This window comes from Miniopterus schreibersii (genome assembly GCF_964146895.1).
Source record: "Miniopterus schreibersii genome assembly, chromosome: X".
Classification (NCBI taxonomy): Eukaryota; Metazoa; Chordata; class Mammalia; order Chiroptera; family Miniopteridae; genus Miniopterus; species Miniopterus schreibersii.
In genome coordinates, this window is record NC_138104.1 from 72,686,498 (window position 1) to 72,701,131 (window position 14,634).

The 14,634-nt window shown below is 44.1% G+C and overlaps 1 pseudogene across 1 annotated transcript in view; it reads left to right on the forward strand.

Moving 5' to 3' along the window:
- The window catches only part of LOC308551015 (high mobility group protein B1 pseudogene), a 535,482-nt pseudogene extending 521,168 nt beyond the window's left edge, over nucleotides 1–14,314 (forward strand). Inside the window, exons 2-3 of the transcript in view lie at nucleotides 13,838–13,930; nucleotides 14,298–14,314. The product of the transcript in view is annotated as a high mobility group protein B1 pseudogene (transcript). The remainder of the gene's footprint in view (nucleotides 1–13,837; nucleotides 13,931–14,297) is intronic.
- Nucleotides 14,315–14,634: the final 320 nt, after the last annotated feature.

Consider the following 14,634-nt stretch of genomic DNA (forward strand, 5'->3'; position numbering starts at 1 on the left):
GATCCCCAGTCGGGGGCGTGCAGGAGGCAGTTCATCAATGACTGTCTCATCATTGATGTTTCAACTCTCTCTCCCTCTCCCTTCTTCTCTCTGAAATTAATAAAGATATATTTAAAATTAAAAAATAGAAATTGATCAGAAAATATTGTAAATGGTCAATATTGGGTGATGGGACTGTGGTCTGAATTACTTTATTACATTTTCTCTGTCTCCGAAATTTTCTACAGTGAATTTTGAGTGACTGCCTTAATTTAAGTATATATTCATAAGGGCTCATAAATTCCAAAATGAATTTCGAAAAGCTAATGACAACTCCTTCAGAGAAGGAGAGATAAACGTTGCTAAGCAACCTAGGCAGCAGCTCAGAAGAAAAGGGGATTTGAAAAGCAAAGGCAGTGTGCACAGTACAAGTTTTCACAGCTGAACCCACTGAAGAAGCACTTTAGCGAAGATGGCTGCTGAGGCTGCCGAGGCCCAGACAGTGTCGGCCAATGAAGGAAAACAGTTCGAAAGGTTTTTTCGAGCGCGAAGGGCGGGGAAGAGGCGCCTGGCGCGGAACACGATGCACTACTGCCCTCTGCCGTCCAGAGAAACCCAAGGGCACAAACTGTATGGAAAACCCGTCTTCTGCCGGAACATTTCGCGCCAAGTAAGAGACCCCAAGGCTGCGGAGCTCAAATAAAATGAGAGGGGGTTTCTGCAAACAGAAGAGAACCTTCCAAGAAGGCCCCAGCAAGGCCGCATCCCGGGGCCGCCCTCGGAACCACAGCAACGGGGCCTGACCTAACCGGAAGCACGTGAGGGGGCCGGGGCTACGGCCCGATTGGCGGGTTCGGGGCATGCGCGCCGGAGCCCGGTGAGTTCGCTGCCAGTCTCCCTGCCAGGGTGTATTGGAGGTTTTGTCTTGGATCAGGCTGCCACCGATCAGCTTACAGATGGGACCTGTGTTGTCCAGGTCCAGTCCCCCGACTGCTCCAGTCTCCCCACCTATGGCATCGGTACCAATCCCGTCTTCATCTTCCCCGTGCCACCCTATAACCCTTTTGGACAGAAGAAAACCTCTAGTGTCCCCCCCACTGGAAGACAAACTTGCACCTCAGTGGGTTCCCTTGCGCATGTCCAGAACTAGCCAATCAGCGCGGAGCCCAGTCCTAGGTAGCTTTCGGTTTGTGCACCAGGATTCCCTGCCAGTATTGCAGTGGTTTTCCGGGCTGAACGATAAAATAGGCTTCTGGGGGGTCCGTTTGCCGGAAACTCTGCACTTATCCCGAGGCTTTTTGTGATGTTTCATTAGTCACCCTCGGGTTCAACCAAGGATCCCCAGGGTCTGCAGGAGAAAGTCACAGTTTTGTGTGATTGGTGGCGTTCAAAGATTCTGTGGTTAGTAGGTGGCAGTGTTGCATCTTGCAAGTCTCTTGCTCACTTCTCCCCCGCCTTTTCCTCTTACAAAAAATATAAGGTTTTTTTGGGTTGTTTTTGTTCCAAAAAAGGGCAGGTTGTTTCTGTGATTAAGTTGGCCTGAAAGATCTAGAGATCACATTTCTCCTTTAGGTGGTATCTCCAAAGAAAAGGTGGAGCCTTGGTTCCACTTTTCATATTTCTCCTTCTCTATGGGCTTTATGGGTTTTCCCCAAGTTATTTTTACCCTGCATCAATGCTCTTCAAATAAGTTTGTCACTCAAAACTCACTGTAGAAAATTTGCAGGACTGATTAAATATAATAATCACAGTCCCATCGCCCACCGCTGAGCATTAATATTTAGTGATGAATTTTCTTCGAGATTTTTCATACCTTAAGGTGCTTTGTAAACACAATGATATTCATATGATATTGTCACTTCCCCAGAATTTTTGAAACAGATTTTTCACATTAGTTACCTTTTATAAAAATCATTTGAAAAGACTTGAGCATGTTTGTATTCATTCTCTTCCTAAAAGTTCACGTAGTCTAAAAGAGTGAAAAATTATATTTAAAGGCTGACACAGAAATCAGAAATAATCCCTGACCTGTAATCTTCCCAAAGAAAGAGGCTATATTTTTTGCTGTTTTTGCTCACCATTGTATTTTCAAGATGTCAAGAAAAGAGTGCCCACTGCAAAAGAAATCATGAACCAGGTGAAAAGACCACTTAAGGAATGGTAAAAGAGTATTTGCAAAGCATATCTGTGACAAGGGGTTAATATGCAAAGTATAAAAGAGCGCATACGAGTAACAGGAAAAATCAAAGTAACCCAATTGAAAAATCGGTAAGGTCCTGAATAGACATTTCTCTAAAGAGTTATAGGACAGTCCAACAGGTACACGAAAAGATGCTCAAGATCACTAGCCATTTGGGAAATGGAAATCAAAACCACTATGAATTGTAACTTTATGCCTGTTAATATGGACACCATAAAAAAGACAAGAAGATAAGTCCAGTAAACATCAGTCCTAGATTTTTTTGTGGTAATTACTTCGTAAGGTATACAAATATCAAATAACTATGTTGGACACCTGAAACTGATATAATATAGCATATCAACTATGTTAATTTTTTATAAGAAATAAAAAATGCTAGCATGGATGTGCAGAAATGATAACCCTTGTTCAGTGTTGGTGGGAATGTAAATTGGTACAGACACTGGAAAACAGTATGTAGGATCCTCAAAAAAACTAAAAATAGAAGTATCATATAACCCAGCAATTCTGTTTCTGGAAATACATCCCGAAAACAAACAAACAAAACAAACAAAAAGAAAACAAGCTTGAAAAGATATCTGTACCCTCATATTGACAGCAGAATTTTTTACAATAGCAAAGGTAAGCAAGCAGCCTAAGTGTCCACTGATGGATGAGTGGACAAGAAGTTGTAACATACATACATACAAATATATATATATATCTCAATACACAGAGACACTGGCATATTATTCAGCCATTAAAAAGAAGAAATCCTACCATTTGCAAGTATATGGGTGGACCATGAAGGCATTATACTAAGTGAAATGTCAGAGAAATATTAATCCTGTATGATTCACTTACATGTGGAATCTTTAAAAAAAGAAAAGTCCAAGGAAAAGAGATGAGACTTGTGGTTGCCAGGGGCAGAGGGTGGGCTAAAGGGAAATTGGAGGAAGGTGATGCAAAGGCAGAAGCTTCAAGTATAAGCTAAATAAGGACGAGGGATGTAACTGCGACAGGACGACTAGCTAACACTGCTGTAGGATGCCCGGGGAAGTGGTTGAGGGAGTCAGGCCTAGGAGCTCTCATCACAAGGAGGAAATTGTTTTCTTTTTGTCCATATTTACTTCTTTCTATTGTATCTGCATGAGAAGATAGGTGTTCGCTGAACCTACCGTGGTAATCATTTCACAGTATATGAAAATCAAACCATCACGCTCCACGCCTGACAGTCACACTGTGATGTGTGTCAATTATTTCTCAATAACACTGAGGGGAAAACTGTGTGTAGCAGTGTGTTCTCAGTATATATATTTTAAATAGTTGAGCAAGTATCTGATTTCTTTCAGGTTCTTCTCTTTGGAGATACTTATTTCATAATCCTGGGATCACACTGTATGAACGACTTCCCACCTGGCTTCTCCCCCTTTTACATTTAGCGCTTTGTGGTGAGCAATAAGTATGTTCTGACGCGCTTTGAAAAGTTGGCTGGCTCTTTGACCCTCTTCCCAAGAGTCTTTTATTTCATACTTGTGTTGGGGGCAGGAAAGCATTCTGCAAAGCAGTGTGCAATCGGCAGTGTCTGACTGAACTTTGGGGCCCTCTGTAAGGAGCCCTGAGACCCTGGACAAGCGACTCCTCCTGGGTGCCTCAGTTTCCACAGGTGTAAAAGCAGGGCGATAACAGCATCTGCTTCACGGGTGGAGGCCAGCATAGAGCACCCAGCAGCTCGTAGCTGGGCCCTTGCAGAGCTCATGTTCTCGCCGTGGCTGCTGTCTCCAGTATTCCCTGTAATGTGTGTAGTCTGTACACAATTCCCTGCCACGAGACCGAGTGTGGTAAAAGGCACTCTTTAAATTTACTTACAACATTTATCTGTTCAATCACCCATGTCTGCTTTGTGGTGGAGAACTCACGAGTGCCTTGGAGGGACATTCAGTGAAGGAGATATACATGAGGAAAGCACATTGATCCCTTCCTCTGAGATATCCTCCCAGAAAATGAAAAGTATATGCAGTCACATCGAGAGCGACCTGCTTTCCTGCGCGGTTTCACTCTGTGGCCCAAAGCTGGCAAGGCCCTTGCTCATCTACCTCTCGTGTCATTTTCATCCCTGTTCTTTCTGACTCCATTCCCCTGACGAAACTCCCCACTAAAGGGCCTCAAAGACCCAAAACAAATGAAAATCACAGTCGCCAACACATCAGAGGGGATTTCGCCTTCCCAGGCCCTAAGGCACATTTTTTTTCTGTGCTTATGGACTAGCGGTGTTAGCACACGTAGACCCTCTTCTATAATCTCGCTCATTTGCGGCTTGAGCTTTCTCTTACCAAAAATGCCCTACTGCAGGGATTCGGATTGAGTAGGTCGCCCAGGCATGAACATTAGTTTAAACTCCACACATAAAGGCAGAGGTGCCAGTTTTGGGAGCAAAACTCATCTTCAGAACAGATGGCAGGGGCCAAGCATTGGAGGGGTTGGGGCAGGGCAGCCAAGAGATGATTATACCTCAAAGAAACAGATGATGGCAGGGCTTCCATTACAGCGGTAGGTCCCACTTACCAGAATTGTTCTACCATTTCCACACTAAAAGTCACTTGTTTTTGGGACAGAAGACCTGTATGAAATCTACTTGTTTTGTGAGTCTTCCAGCAACCTGACTTGGCCCCCTGGGGAGGGCCAACTGCTCCCTTCATCCTGTCCAGTGGGGCTCGGAGTTTACAAAACCCACTGAGAAGATCTGTGATATAGTCACTCCATTATTTACCCCTCAGGGTGTAAAGGAAATTTTTCTGATTGCTGTCACTTGGGAATGTAGCCGTAGGAAATTGTAACCCACCCCACCATCCTTTTGACATTCTCCCTGTAATTGTAGCTTGTAGATAAACAGCCTGTTTGTACAAGAATCCTAGGAACTACCTTCAGAAGATACAGATTCTTGACCTTCAGTCATCCCAGTTCTCGGAGGTTTGGTGACCTTCAGCCATAGATCCAGGATGAAGACCAGGGTGACACTCACCAGACCATCACCTGACCTGTTTCAACATCCTTATGGGGATGGACTGACGCCCAGGAAGAGAACTTTTGAACCCCCTCCCCTTGAATTCTTTGCTCTGCTTTCCCTGTCCCTCCTTGTAAAATCCTCTGCCTACAGTGAGATCCGGTGGCCATGTGGAGATGGGCTTTTGGTGGAGAGTCCCCCTCTTTTCAGGTGTCTGACACTCGAATGGACCACCAGCATGTGTCTCATGAGTTTACCTAGCTTAGATCAGAAAATCTGATTTTGGGAAATCCTAAGGACATAGAAAAATGCTGACGTGTAAAGGGACAAATTTAAAATAAAAAACGTACGTAGAAAAGTGTTTGTATATTATAATCTAGGACTAGGAAAAGATGGGTTGTATATATATATATATATATATATATATATATATATATATATGGAAAAATGGCCAGAAAAGTAACATTTGAAAACATTTCCCAATATTTACTGAGCATCCCCAAAATGCTAGGCACTCCTGCGGGTGCTGAGGGAAGGGGCAGACATGCACTGCAGCCCCTGCTCTCCCACAGGGGCTGTGCTGCCATCTCTGGATCATAGGTCGTTGTATCTTCAAGTTAAGATTTTCAGAAACTCTCGACACTTTGCAATATGTCCCCATAATTTTTCAGTCAGAAACTAAAAATATCACAATGACTTTCCAAAATGTATAAATGAGTTTCAAAATAGGAGTTTGAAGAAGTCCTGACGAAACATGAACCGTAATGTATTTAAAATGCACCTTGTGCTTGATGGAAAATCTCTAAGAAATTGAGGATAGAGTACTCTTAATGGTCAATGCTGGATGATGGGACTGTGGTTTGAATTACTTTATTATATTTTATCTGTCCCCCAAGTTTTCTACAGTGAGCTTTGAGCAACTGCCGTAACTGAAGTATATACTCATAAAGGCCCAGAAAACTCAAAATGAGTTGGGGAAAGCCAATGACAATCCCCTTCAGAGAAGCAGAAATAAATGTTGTTAAGCAACCTAGGCAGCAGCTGATAAGAAAAGGAGATTTGAAAGTCAAAGTGTTTTAGTGTATAGAGTACAAGTTTTCATTGCTGATCCCACTGAAGGAGCAATTTAGACAAAATGGCTGTGGAGGCTCTGAAAGTATCTGGCAATTAGAGCAAAGACTGGTCAGCCCCGTTTTTTGTAGAGGGAAGGGCGGGAAAGAGGGGACCTGGCATGTACATGGTGCACCATGGCCCTCTGCAGTCTAGAGAAACAGAAAGCCACAAACTGTACAAAAAGTCCTTTTTCTGTGCTGACATTTAGCACCAGGTTAGAGATGCCTTGGGTGCTGAAATGAAGTTGGATGATGAGGAGTATCAGTAAATGGAAAAGATACAGAGGAAAATGACCCAGCGAGGCCAGTTTCCTATTCTAGCCCCTGAAGGACAGGCACAGGGCCTGCAGTTCAAGCCAGGCAACTAGGAAAGCTGCTAACAGAAGCCTGTGCTGCATTCCGATTGGTGTGGTCTGTGCATGTGCAGAGGAGTCCTGTGAGTTCCCTGCCGGTTTCCCTGCCAGAACTATTGGAGGTTTTGTCTTGGATCAGGACCAAGAAACGGGCAGGAGTGAGAATGGGGTCTTCTTGCAGACCCAATTATGCTTGAAACCGCTACGCATCTGTTCCCACTTTAAAGCATCTCCTTTGAGGTTCATGTCAACTCTCCAACGTCATGTATTCCACATCCTCAGGATCCTATGGCATTTCAGCTACCTGCATCTTGGAGTGTTCTGTCTTGTTTTGGGGACAGTAAATAACATAGTGAAAAGCAAACAGCCCTCTGCTTCTAATACCCACGTCTTGATTCCTTGGAAGCCAAGCTTTTAGGAAGTGTAGACTGCAATAGATATCCCTTTCTGCTACCTCTCCATTCCTCCTCAGGTTCAGGGGAGAGGAGTGATGCTAAGTGCAGGAGTGAAGCCCCTGAGCAGGTGGAAGACATGGGATCCTGAGCACATGTGAGGGCTGGCTGCAGTCAGGAGCAGGTAAGCCCAGGAGCAGCAGAGAATGTGAGCGCAGAACAGGTCCAGTGTGTCTGGGAAGCTCTGAGAAGTCACCCCCCATTGCTCCTGTCTTCTCCATCAGAATGGAAGAGGGTAGCTAGAGGGTGAAGTAGTAATGTAGGTTGGACGAGGGTGACAGTGAAAGGCAATGTTCTCCTGGTCATGAATTAAACACAATTCAGTAAGGTTACAAATTTTGGTCACCAGTGATCAGGTGCTCATACAGGCAGGGTTGTGTCCCTTACTCGGGCACAGTAGGAGAGTATGGGCAGGAGACAAAGGAGCAAGAGAGCTATATAAACTTGGGAGCTTATAGGTCAGGGAAAGCTGGTTTAAGGAGAGGCCTGGTGGAAGGTGAGGAAGGCTGTGGAGTCCACAATGGAGCCCCTGAAAAGGCTAAAAGTTTTTAAAGCAGAGATATTAGAAAGAAGGAGCTGGTTGAGCCTTGCATGGTGTTGACACACAGGAATGCTAGACACGGACATCATGGAAAGGCATGGGGTTTCCTTTGGTTCAAAGTATCACCCTATACAGGTTGATACTCAGGTGATCAGGAGGAGAGCAATCCTGAGGCCAGAGTCTCCAGGGCTGACCTAGTCAGGATTTTGGTCTGATAATACCAGGAGGTTTCCCAAGAATGAGGGCTGAGAAGAGGTAGGTGATTGTGCCACGGGGTCAGGGTGTTCACAGGCTGTGGTAGGTGAAGGGTGACCAGGGAACTGGTAGAGCACCATACATGGGGCTGATTGGGCAGTTGAGGCACAGGCCTTGTCCATTAGCTGACTGCAACAGGGTGTCAGAGGAAACTTCTATTTTAGGTGGACTGGGCTACTGGCACTGTCCTCACTTTTTGTGAAAGTGTAGGCCTTGAACTCTTCAATGGCAATGCAGCTCTGTGTCCTCTGGTGGGTTCTGTGACCTGGGAAATCTGCTAATGTTGCTATGGTTCCAAGGTGGGGACTAAGGAAGATGGCGGTGCTGGTGTTGTTCTGCAATGGTCCCTTGGGCTCATCCCTACTTTTTCTGACCATCACTATCATCAGGTATGGTGTCCTGAGAAATTGTCTTTTTTTTTTTTTTAAAATCAAGCTTAAAAAAGGAATTTTCCTCCAAGAATTATGGCTGAGTTTCTCTGGTCAGTAGGTGGCAGTGTGGAGCCATGAAATCTTCTCCCCCCTCCTTTTGCGTTTGAAAAAAACCACCTGGACTACTTTCTGGGAGAATTGGTTAATTGTGTCAGCTTGGCAGCGACCAGCTCCATAAAGGGCCAAATTGCTCCATTCTTCAAGGTCCCTACTGAAAACTTGGAGTCTTAGTTCCTCAGCATCATGTATTTCTGATTCCCTGAATGTTTTCCCATTGGCTTTTTTCAGTGGTGTATTTTTCAGTTACCCCAGTAGGTCAAACCGCAATGTAGAATATTTGGAGGACTGGTAACGTATAATAAAGTAATCTAAACCACAGTTTTATCACCCACAAAATTAATAGTTTGTGATAAATTTCTTTACAGGTCTTTCCATCCATACAGGTGCATTGCACACAGAATGAGATGCCTATTGCATTGTGACTTCACATCTTTTATTAAACTCAGGTTTTTCGCATGAGTTAGCTGTCCTCAAAATCACTGGAAAGGACTTGAATAATTTTTATTCATTTCTCTTCTTATTAGTCTATATAGTCAAAGAGTGAAAATGCTATGTTTGATAACTGAGATAGACATCAGAAATAATGTGTGACTCTTATCTCAAAGGGAAATAGAGTACTGTAACCTTTCTAAGGACAGGAGTTACATTTTTTGCTTTGTTTTTGCTTAATATTGCATTTTCAAAATAAGAAACCCACTTCTTTTGTCTGTCCTCTAGCATTCTTACTTTATAGTCTCAATGGTGAAGGCCAAGTGCTTCTTTGCTCCTGTCCACTGGGCCAGGGTATATACAAAACCCACTGAGATTTGTCACTATTTTTCCTCAAGCTATAAATGATATTCTTTGGATTGTAGTTATTTGGGAAGTCAGAGAAGAAACAAGTGAAAAGAAGGGTAATCACCCATGTCTCAATCACTTTCAACATGCTTTGCATATCACCTTCAGTTTTACATCCTTGGGATAGTTCTGTATCCAATAGTGAATTGTGAAGTTTTTATGGTTGACATTAGGTTACTCATATGTTTTCTTGAAATTCAACTTTACCTATATTGCCCCAAATGTATATTTCACTACTCGTACATGGTTTTTGAAATATAGAAAATATTGTATGACAAACTTTTTGAATAAATCTATGCCCACATTTAGGACAATTGGACTTGCACAGAATCCTACAAGTTGCCACATTCCTTTACCCAGGAACATAAGCCAGGGCCTGCATTGTTGTATCCTGTGAGTTCTGGGAATTAAATTTGACAATTTGCAAAGTATAGATATGAAATGTATGTTGCATTATTTTGAAATAATTTTTTAATATTTGTGACATTCAATATCCTTTCATATATTTAATATACTTGATACCTATGTGTTTATTTTATTTTATTTTATTTTATTTATTTATTTTTTAAAAATATATCTTTATTGATTTCAGAGAAAGGAAAGGAGAGGGAGAGAGAGAGACAGAAACACCAATGATGAGTCATTGATTGAGCCCACCACCTGGGCATGTGCCCTGACCGGGAATCGAACCCCGATCGCCTGGATCCTAGGTCGACGCTCAACCGCTGAGCCACGCCCGGCCAGGCCCTATGTGTTTATTTTAAATCCTCTTTATGTATAATAATTGATGAGAATTCATATAAGGAGATTTAATTAATTTTAATATAAGTAAAATTAATTCACTAAGTCCATGTCTAATTTGCCTTCTTTCTCTTCATTCCCATAGGAAAACCCCTTACCTGGGGCACCCAAGCACATCTAATCAAGCCCTGCAGCAGGGACCTGTTCAAACAGCTCAACCAAGCTAGGGACAAAGACAGAAGACCAAAGAACAGACAGCTCCTCCAACTCAATACACAGGCCTTCTTGACTCCATTCCTGAACCCTGTACATCCCTGGGCTACCCTCTGAAAAGAATCAGGTGAGAATGAAAGGACTTCATCTTGGCCACAAGGTGATCTTCTAAGGGAGTTCATCTTGTCTCAGGAGACACAATGAAAATCCTTACAACAGCCCCCATTCTTCCTTGCTTCAAGCCTTTTCTCCTTAAAATTGTATTTACTTCTCTTCCCTGCTGTACCTTTTTTGTTACTTCCTATAACCCTGAAAATGTGAAAAACAACAAGGCCTACAAAAACATCTCTCAAAGAACTCCTGTGGCAGCTGCTGGCATGGGACTGCACCAAGGACCCAAGAGGCATGAACTAGTTGAATCAATTCCCAGACATTCCAGTGACACATTGGTCAAAGTTACAAGAAATGGGAACCGGAGGAAGAGCACAGTCATGGACCTGTCTTCAACTCTGCCTGTACGTGGACCTCTCACCCCCTTTTGCTATACATGGCCCTGTTCCCCTTTCCCTGTACAACCTGCATTTGGCATCAGGTCAGAGTTACCTGGTGTTAAGTTGACCAACATGAGCTGAATGAAGCCGTTAACATCTATTTGAACCCCTTTTACTAGATTTTTTTCTCTGCAAGTTCTACCACGAATTTCATACTACTTTTCTAGCATCCAAAGCAAACAGCTCTACAGGATCACTTGCATGAACTGCAGTCACTACTGGGTGGATACAGACATGTCAAGGCAAGCACCAGTGTTCCTGGTAATGAGATTCCAGGGAAACCTCTCCCCTCAGTCATAATAGGGTTCATGTTATGCAGACCCCATGAGCAGCTATGTCTCTAAGTAGCAATTTTCTTTCTCTTCTATTAAACGGGCATAATCATACTAACCTGCCAGGTAAGGTTTCTGTCATGAATGGCACCACAGTACGTACAAAGGACTCAGTGGAGTGTGTGACACATAGGATATATTCAGGAAATCTGAGCCACAAGTTTTTTTTTTTTTTAACCAAAGAGCAGAACCGTGTAATCACAATTTTGCCGGGGGGTAGGGTGGGTAAAGAATTTCCCTACAATCCTTAGATTACAAAGGGCGTCTGTGCCAAAATAACACAACCACACATGCCATCAGTTAACACATATAAGAAAAATGACTTGCTTTTTGAAAAATATATTTTGTAGTAAACTCAAGAAGCTAAAAAGAAAGAAAGAAAGAAAAAAAAAAAGGACTGAAATTTCTCTGGAGTTTTTTTTTGTTTTCAGTGGTGCTGCAGTCCATCACTTATCTACCCCAGCCAGGCTACAGCCCAGTGTTCTGAATAAGGGAGCCAAAATACTTTAGCTTTGAAAAAGATGGAAGTTTGGCCTCCAGATAATATTTTCATTACCACTAGGGCAGGAAGAGTAACTTGAGAGCCTTGGGGACCTAGGCTTAGAGCTTATTTTAGTGCCTGGTACTCTTGTGGGCGGCCCGGTCTATTCATGTTTATAATTTCATTCCTCTCCATGTTCCCTGTCACGTCTGCGGGACTGAGCACAGAGGAAATCTCAGAGACCGTGTAGTCCAGGGGATATCATACTCTTTTGTCAAAGTAACATAAACGTTTCCTGGAAAGAAAGAATTCCAATACATACCAGAAAAAAGAGAGTTTCTGTACTGGCAGCAGGGGCTCTCACCACACCCTTACCTAGATGTGCCCTCTGTTCAACCAACAGCTTAGCTTGAGTGTTCTTAGAACTGAGGAAACAGCAGGCCCAGAAAGCAGAGACTCAGAGAGGAAAAACGGGAAGGCTGGCAGAGCTGGAACTGGGAGGGAGTTCTCTGGAGCCCTGGCCTAAAGCCCTGCAGGAGACCTCCAGGAAGAAAGTATTAGGGAGGAACTGCATGTCCAATCAAAGGACACTCTGCTAAAGAAGTTGTCACCATAAATGAGATCAGATTATTTGTGTACACTACTCTTTAAAAAGAAACTCTTTGGTAAGAAACATGGCCCTTTTTTTCAGTTATGTGAGAGGCCTGCCAAAGCAGCATCAAAAGAGTTCTGTGGACTTGAGGAGAGAAAGACCGTTGCAGTCAGACCAGGCTTGCTTCATATACACTACTCACTGTCAGACGTCCCTGTTCCCAATTCCCATAGCATGTCGGTCACAGGGGCCCTCAGTCCGTGTTCAGTTTGTTTTCCTTTATGCACCCTGCCCCTCATTACATGGCCCAAATCAATCATCCAAGGTGGCAGGCTAGGATGACTGTCGTTTTTAAGCACTGGACCACAGGACCTTATGTGCATAGGAGAACTGAAGTTCTAACCAAGTGAATATGCTGCAGGGCAGCTTCCCTCTGGAAAGACTCTCAGTGTATTGACAGGAGATGAAAATATGGAGCAACAATGAAAGATGCACCTTCTCTACCAAGGCCAGTCTGTGCTACTTCTTGTTCACTTAAGTTTCACTTGAACTTTTTATGGAATGAAGGAATGAGCCCTGGAACTGGAAAGACCTGGGCTCTGTCCTGAGTGCGTCACCAACAGGCTTTTTGACATGACCTTCAGTTAGTTAACTGACCAGCCTGAGGTCCAAAATCTGATTTTAAGAAATGCTATTGACATATGGAAATGCTGACTTGCAAAGGCGCAAATAAAAGAAAAAAACATGTAGAAAGTGTATGTTATAATCAAGGAATAGAAAAAGATGGACTTCATATACTATATAAAGAAATATGTTGAGAAAAGTAAATTTTGACAGCATTTCACAGTATTTATTGAGCATCCACTATGTCCTAGGTAGTCCTCCAGGTGTTGAGGGAAGGGGCAGCAGACATGCACTACAGCCCCTACTCTCCCAAAGGGGCTGTGCTGCTATCTCTGGATCATAGGACATGGAACCTTCAAGTTAAGATTTATAGAAACTTTCAATAGTTTGTAGTATGTCTCCATTATTTTTCAGTCAGGTAACTAAAAATATATAAGCGACTTTCAAAAGTGTATAACTGAGTTTTAAAGGAGGATATTGAAGTCATGATGCAAAAATGAACCTTTGTATATTTTAAATGTACCTTGTGTTTGATGAAAAATCTATAAGCAATTGATCACAAAGTACTCTTAATGGTCAATATTGGGTGATGGGACTGTGGTTTGGATTGGTTTATTTTATTTTATGTTTTCTCCACGTTTTCTAGTGAGGTCTGACTAACTCTCATAAGTAAACACTATATTGATGAAAACCCCTAAAACAAGTTGGGGAAAGCCAATGAATATCGCCTTCAGACTGGCATAAATATAAGTTACTCAGTAACCTAGGGAACAATTTAGAACAATCGTCCATTTGGAAAGCAGTGTTTTTATCCACAGCAGGAAAGTGTCCTCTAAAGTCACTGAAGGAGCAACTGGGTCACAAGAACTACCTGGGCTGCTCACGGGCAGAAAGGCTGTAACCTCTGCTGTGGAAATGACTGTGGAAACTTTTTTCTTTTTCTGTGCTCCAGTGTTTTTTGAGGCAGGAAAGGCGGGGAAGGGGAAGGCTGGTACCTACACTGCGCTCCGCGGGTATCTGCAGGCCGGAGAAACCGATGTCTCCAGTGAGGGCCCCAATCCTTCTTTTCCAGCGAGTTGCCAGTGGAGCCGGGTGACCAGGCGAGGAGGAGGAGGAGGAGGAGGAGGAGGAGGAGGAGGAGGAGGAGGAGGAGGAGGAGGAGGAGGAGGAGGAGGAGGGGAGGGGAGGGGGAGGTGAGGAGAAGGGGGAGGGGGGAGGAGGGGGAGAGGAGGAAGAGGAGGGGAAGAGGAGGAGGGGAGGAGGGGAGGAAGGGGAGGGGGAGGGGAGGGCTAGGGGAGGAGGAGGAGGGGGAGATTACGGAGAAGGGGACTCAGGCACCTGCCGAGGGGAAGTTGCTTCTTCATTCCCGCCCCCCCCTCAGAACCAAAGAAACAGACCAGGAGGCCCAGGTGCACTGGAAGGACGCTGGAGGGGCCGTTCTGTGCTCTGATTGGTGGGTTCTGAGCATGCGCGCTGGAGCTCAGTGAGCAGAGTGTGCTGGAGGTTTAGTCTGGGTCCTGTTGCAAACTGCCAGCTGAGGATTGCCCTGGTGTTTTCCAGGTCCTGCTGCAGGATGACCCTGGTAGCTTTCCTGCCCCACCAGTAGAACATGTACCAATCCCCTGTCGTAATCCTCCTGCCTGTCCCCAGCTTGTGAACACACTGATCTCCTGACACTCACGGTCCTCTCAGCCCTCACTCCTCAGGACCCTCCTGGAGCCTCAGGGCCCAGGAGCCTAACACAGACAACTCCGGGCCTCTCTGCATTCAGGAGTGTTCTCCGCAGCAGAGCATCCCCTGCCCAAGGCCATGCCCTGGGTATCAGGAAACTCTGTGCTCCTCCATGATGTCCTTTTCTAGCATTCCCCTCCGTTATCACTTCAACACAGTCCCTTGG